This window comes from Anolis carolinensis, chromosome 6 (assembly GCF_035594765.1).
Source record: "Anolis carolinensis isolate JA03-04 chromosome 6, rAnoCar3.1.pri, whole genome shotgun sequence".
In the NCBI taxonomy this organism is placed as follows: Eukaryota; Metazoa; Chordata; class Lepidosauria; order Squamata; family Dactyloidae; genus Anolis; species Anolis carolinensis.
The window spans coordinates 112,136,567-112,142,566 of record NC_085846.1 but is presented as its reverse complement, the minus strand read 5'-3'; the positions used below and the strand labels follow the sequence as shown (position 1 = coordinate 112,142,566).

Genomic DNA, 6,000 nt, shown 5'->3' with positions numbered 1-6,000 from the left:
GTGGCGAAGTGTGTTAAAGCACTGAGTTGCTGAAATTGCAGACTGAAAGGTCCCAGGTTCAAATCCCGAGAGTGGAGTGAGCACCCGCTGTTGCTCCAGCTTCTGCCAACCTAGCAATTTGAAAACATGCCAATGTGAGTAGATAAATAGGTACTGCTCCGGCAGGCAGGTAACAACGCTCCATGCAGTCATGCCAGTGGCCACATGACTTTGGAGGTGTTTACGGACAACGCCGGCTCTTCGGCTTAGAAATGGAGATGAACACCAACCCCCAGAGTCGGACATGACTGGACCTAACGTCAGGGGAAAACCTTTACCTTTTTATGGCCATGTTCCAGAAGTATTCTCTCCTGACATTTCGCCCACATCTATGGCAGGCATCCTTAAAGGTTGTGAGGCATGGAGAAACATATATTAACCTTCCTTGCCTAGTTTCTCCATGCCTCACAAACTCTGAGGATGCCTGCCATAGATGTGGGCGAATCATCAGGAGAGAATACTTCTGGAACATGGCCGGACAGCCCGGAAAACTCACAACCCTGTGATCCCGGCCATGAAAGCCATTGACAACACAATAGTAATAATTATCATTATCATTATTATGATTAATTACATAATCATAATCACAATAATCGCCCTAACAGGAAGTCAGCATGGCAGGACTGGATGGTCCTTGGAGTCTCTTTCTTTCCACCAGGGGTCCCCAAACTAAGGCCCGGGGGCCGGATGTGGCCCTCCAAGTCATTTACCTGGCCCCTGCCCTCAGTTTTATAATATTTTTATATCTGTTTTAATAATATAATATATTGTATATACATATAATATTGATAATAATCTTATGTTATACAATACTAATAGTAATACCATATAATAATATTAATTATATGTTATATATTACATATTATATAATAGTATAGTGGTATAGTTCAATATAGTAATATATAATGCTAATATTGTGTTATGCTAATAATATAATGTATGTACATACAGCTGCTCTGAGTCCCCTTTGGGGTGCGAAGGATGGGATATAAATGTAGTAAATAAATGCAGTAAATAAATAATTAATTTTAGACTTAGGCTCGGCCAAAGTCTGACATGACTTGAAGGAACACAACAACAACAACAATCCTAATTAACTTGACTATCTCATTGGCCAGTAGCAGGCCCACACTTTCCATTGAAATCGTAATAGGTTTATGTTGGTTAAAATTGTTTTCATTTTTAAGTATTGTATTGTTCTTTCGTTGTTGTTGTTGTTGTTGCACTACAAATAAGACATGTGCAGTATGCATAGGAATTTGTTTGTATTTTTTTTCAAATGATAATTCGGCCCCTCAAAAGTCTGAAGGATTGTGGACCGGCCCTCTGCTTTAAAAGTTTGGGGACCCCTGCTTTCCACACTAGGCTTCTGCCATGCTCTGAAGGGCTTTCCCGAGGCTTGCTTGCTTGCCTGCAGTTCCCGGCGCGCGCCCTGCAGGGGGCGCTGTTTGCTAACGCTTTCCCCGCGACGGCCGCGCTCCTTGCGCTGGGCGAAGGCTGGCAAGGCGAGGAGGGCGCAGAAAGAGGGCATCCAGGGAGGCAGCCGGCGCTCTCTCGCTCTCTCGCTCGCTTTCTCGCTCTCTCGCTTGGGGGAGGCACCGTGCCACGCTCCCTCCTCCTCCTCCTCCTCCTCCCCTTCTCCTTTCTCCCTTGCTTGGACCGGGCAGCCTGAGAGAGAGGCAGGCAGGCAGGCGGGCGGGCGGGCAGCCAACCCCCCAAGCACCCACCCACCCACCCACCCAACCCAACCCAGCCCAGCCCAGCCCAGCCCAGCCCAGCCCAGCGCTCTGGTTGGCATCCCAAGGCGGTAGGACTCGCAGCCATGCTCCGCCGGGAGAGGCAGCCGTCGGGGATGGCAAAGGCTCGCCCCGGGAGCCGTGACTCCCCGCGATGAAGCTTTTTCCGGCTTCGAGGAAGACCCTTTGGAGCTATTAACCCGGGATCTTAAAACTATGCCATGACCCTGGAAGTGTGCCTAGGCTCAGGAGGAAGAGGAGGAGAAAAGTATTAAACCCACAGTAAGTTTCTTTTTTCCTTCTTCAGTGTCCGGGGATTGTCCTGAGGTGGAAACTCACATTCCTGGGAAGGGAAAGAGAGGACAAAAAAGCCGACTTTTATCTTTCTTTAGGTGGGTTTGGAAGTTTGCTCTCGAGCCACCCTCTTTCCTGGTCTTTCTGTGGATGCGATGTTTAAGTTACAAAGAAAGGCGTTTGTCTGCGTTGAGGGTTTTTACTTTTTGAGCAAAGGGCAAAAGGAAGAGGTCAGCCTGGAACAAGAAAGAGAGGACCCGGCGACTTCAGCACCCCAAAGCTCTCAGCTAAATTCTTATTTAGGCGTAAGTTTGACTTCTCCTTGAGGGTCAGAAAGGAAACTGTCTTGAAATAAAAGAGAAGGGTGAGTTTCCCCCCCCAGATGTTGTTATTTTTTGGTCAGAACAGGAGTTGGGTTTCTAGTTGCCTGGCTTTCTAAACATGGCTTTTAGTTCCTTTCTTGCCAGCCTCCATTTTCTCTCAGCTCAAAAGTTGGCTGTTTAGTTCTTTATGTTTTATGGAGCCTTGAATTTTTAAAAACAAGGACCTCAGTGCTTACGTAATGATAGAAATGCGGATTGCGTATTATCTTGGGGGCTGTGCACTCACCGGGGGATTACCGTCTTGGGACCGGTTGGCATTGTGCGGGCGAGAGAGGAGCAAAGGTAACTTTTGAAGCAGGATGACACCGATGAACAGAAGAGTTATGAGTATTGCGCAGTTAAAATATATGGGAATCTGTAGATTATCAGAATCTACACATGTGTATGTACTTCGCAAGTGAAAGAACCACAAAATAGAGGCCACAAAAGTAAAATAATATATAGGGGAGGTTGAGTTTCACATTAGAAGGTGAGGTTTGTGGTGTGTTGTTGAAGGCTTTCATGGCCAGAATCACTGGGTTGCTGTGAGTTTTCTAGGCTGAATGGGTATGTTCCAGAAGCATTCCTTCCTGACGTTTCACCCACATCTATGGCAGGCATCCTCAAGAGGTTGTGTGGCTGGTTGGAAACTAGTCAAGTTTATACATCTGTGGAAGGCCCAGGGTGGGAGAAAGAACTCTTGTCTGCTTGAGGCAAGTGTGAATGTTTCAATTGGCCACCTTGATTAGCATTGAATAGCCTCTCAGTTTCAAGGTCTGGCTGCTTCCTGCCTTGGGGAATCATTTGTTGGGAGGAGTTAGCTGGCCCTGATTGATTCATGCCTAGAATTCCTCAATTTTCTGAGTGGTGTTCATTTATTGTCTGGTTTTTAGAGTGTTTTTAATACTGGTAGACAGTAAGCAGCCAGACTTGGAAACTGAGAGGTTATTCAATGCTAATCATGGTGGCCAATTGAAACATTCACACTTGTCTCAAGCAGGCAAGAGTTATTTCTCCCACCTTGGACTTTCCACAGAAAAATAAACCCCACATGACTATCTTCCAACATACCTCATTAACTCTTAGGATGCCTGCTATAGATGTGGGCAAAACGTCAGGAGAGAATGCTGATGGAACATGGCCATACAGCCTGGAAAATTCACAGCAACTTAGAAGACGAGGGATTGCACATTGGGACCCTTTCTAAAGAAATGATATGGATCAAAGTGACTTCTAATGATTGTTGTGATGTGACTTTTAAAGGACTCTGTAACCTCTCATCCCTCTTTGGAGTTGGGCTAAGGAGACCTGAATGCACCGGAGAAACCTAGTTTGACTCCTGCATAGATGTGAACAAACTCCCTGCAAAGACAGGGTAATAAACACTGCCCGGTCCAAAGAGGATTTGTCAATCCTAAAAATAAACAGACCCTCAAATGTCTTCATCGGGCAGAGGTCCAGTTCCAACAATATTTCAAGAATGATGAGCAGCAGATCTGCCTGGAGCTCCCTGTAGTCTTCCTTTGGTGCCTTGTCCAAGGTGCTGAAGTTCAGCTTTGGTGCAGGGACTTTCCCCCTTTCTTTCTGTCCCAAAGCCTTCGACACTGGTGTCTCTGTGTTTGTGTGAACCAACCCTCCTTTTCCCCTGCTTTGCTTGCCAAGGGGGCACGGTTGGCGCAGGACGGGTGGCAAAGGGGGGAAAGAGAGGGGGACAAACGGGGATGTGTTTTCAAACACGTATAGCTGATCCCTGCTTTTGGCCGGGGAAACCGGGGCAGGTGGAGTCACAGATGGAAGAGGCAGATCCCATAAGCTTTTGGGAACGAAAAAGGTCAGCCCAGTGGGGGAAGCCAGGAACAGAGGCTTTCCATCCAAGAGGATGGAACATTTGGGGGGAAAGCCTCAAATCCGGAGGATATAAATAAGACATACGGGGGATGCCGTGTTCGAGAGTCTTCGAGCATGATTGGGAGGATTCATTCCTCACCTTGGGAAAGAGCTTCACATTTTGAGGGATGTAAATGAGGAATATTGGGAATGACAAACTGTAGAGTTTTTGGGTCGAGTGGGAAGGTTTTTTTTGTCTCAACAAGGCCATCACCTTGTTAGGTAATTCCACCATTATTTTATTTCTCCCACCAGTAATGCACTCCATTTCTTTAAACTTGGTCCCAAACACACCTATGCTGTTGGATGGTGGTACAAGTCGTGGTATTTTTAGATTTACACATCAAAAGATTCCAGTATTGTGAGTGTTGGGTTTACATAATTACATAATTTGCTCAACGTGACCGGTCAAAGTTAATGCTCGGAATAATATTTATACACACGACATGGAACCTGGGAGATTATGGGTGCCTTTCTCTCCCTCTCCCTCCCTGCTTTGCCTCTTGATATTTAGCAAAGGATTAAGACATGTAGTGCCAGCATCCCTTGAGGATCTAACAAGCAGTCGGGGGACCCTCAGGGACAACCAGGACGAAACTCGCAGTGAGAAGAGCTACCCAAGGCAAAGTAGCGAGTGTCAATGCTCTGAGTAAATTTGCACACATTTGCTCCATTTCTTCTGCTATTTCTAGATATAGAGAGTAAGAGAGAAGCAGTATAAAGTCATAGTTAGGGCGTTTTTAATATTTCACCCTCCCCTCTGTTTAGACTTCAGACAAAAGAAGCACCTTGACTGGACTTGGGCCAATTATGCTTTCGATCCGACCTGCTTCCATGGCAAAATGGGCCAAATGCATCTATAGGGATCCTTGGTATCTACTTAGGTTTGGGTGCCTATAGATCAGGCATAGGCAAACTTTGGCCTTCCAAGTGTTTTGGACTTCAACTCCCACAATTCCTAACAGCCTATTGGATGTTAGGAATTGTAGGAGTTGAAGTCCAAAACACCTGGAGAGCCAATGTTTACCTATGCCTGCTGTGGATGCATTCCTGTAGGTACCCAAATCCATGGATACTCAAGCCCAATTATACACAATGCATAGTAAGGAGTTCTTTATATAAAAATGTCAAAATCAAGGGTTCCTTTTAGGATGTTTTTGGAACATTTTCAAGTCTTGGAAGGTGGAATTTGTGGATGCAGAGTCCGAGGTTATGGATCATTGGCTGTATATATATGATCTCTTTGGGGGAAGAATGAGATTAAATCCTGAAAGACACATAGGGAGATGCAAAAGGTGGCCTCATAATTTATTTCAGTTTATGTCTCAACTACTTTCTGTAGCATTTAGATTACATAACAACAGTTTGGAGAAAAACATTTAAGTAAACATAAAGGTTTCCCCTGACATTAAGTCCAGTCGTATCCGACTCTGGGGGTTGGTGCTCATCTTCATTTCTAAGCCGAAGAGCCGGCATTGTCCGTAGACACCTTCAAGGTCATGTGGCCATAGGCATGACTGCATGGAATGCTGTTACCTTCCCACCAGAGCGGTACCTATTGATCTACTTACATTTGCATGTTTTCGAACTGCTAGGTTGGCAGAAGCTGGAGCTAACAGCGGGTGCTCACTCTGCTCCCCGGACTTGAACCTGGGACCTCTCGGTCTGCAAGTTCAGCAGCT

The 6,000-nt window shown here is 45.8% G+C and overlaps 1 protein-coding gene across 6 annotated transcripts in view; it reads left to right on the top strand.

Annotated features, from left to right (window-relative positions):
• Nucleotides 1-1,782: 1,782 nt before the first annotated feature.
• The window catches only part of scn5a (sodium voltage-gated channel alpha subunit 5), a 329,714-nt gene continuing 325,496 nt past the window's right edge, over nucleotides 1,783-6,000 (top strand). For 3 of the 6 annotated variants that reach the window (XM_062957813.1, XM_062957812.1, XM_062957809.1), the window contains exon 1: nucleotides 1,783-2,057. The gene's annotated coding sequence lies outside the window, so the exon portion shown is untranslated. The remainder of the gene's footprint in view (nucleotides 2,058-6,000) is intronic. The other 3 variants (XM_062957815.1, XM_062957811.1, XM_062957810.1) reach the window with 1 other exon arrangement.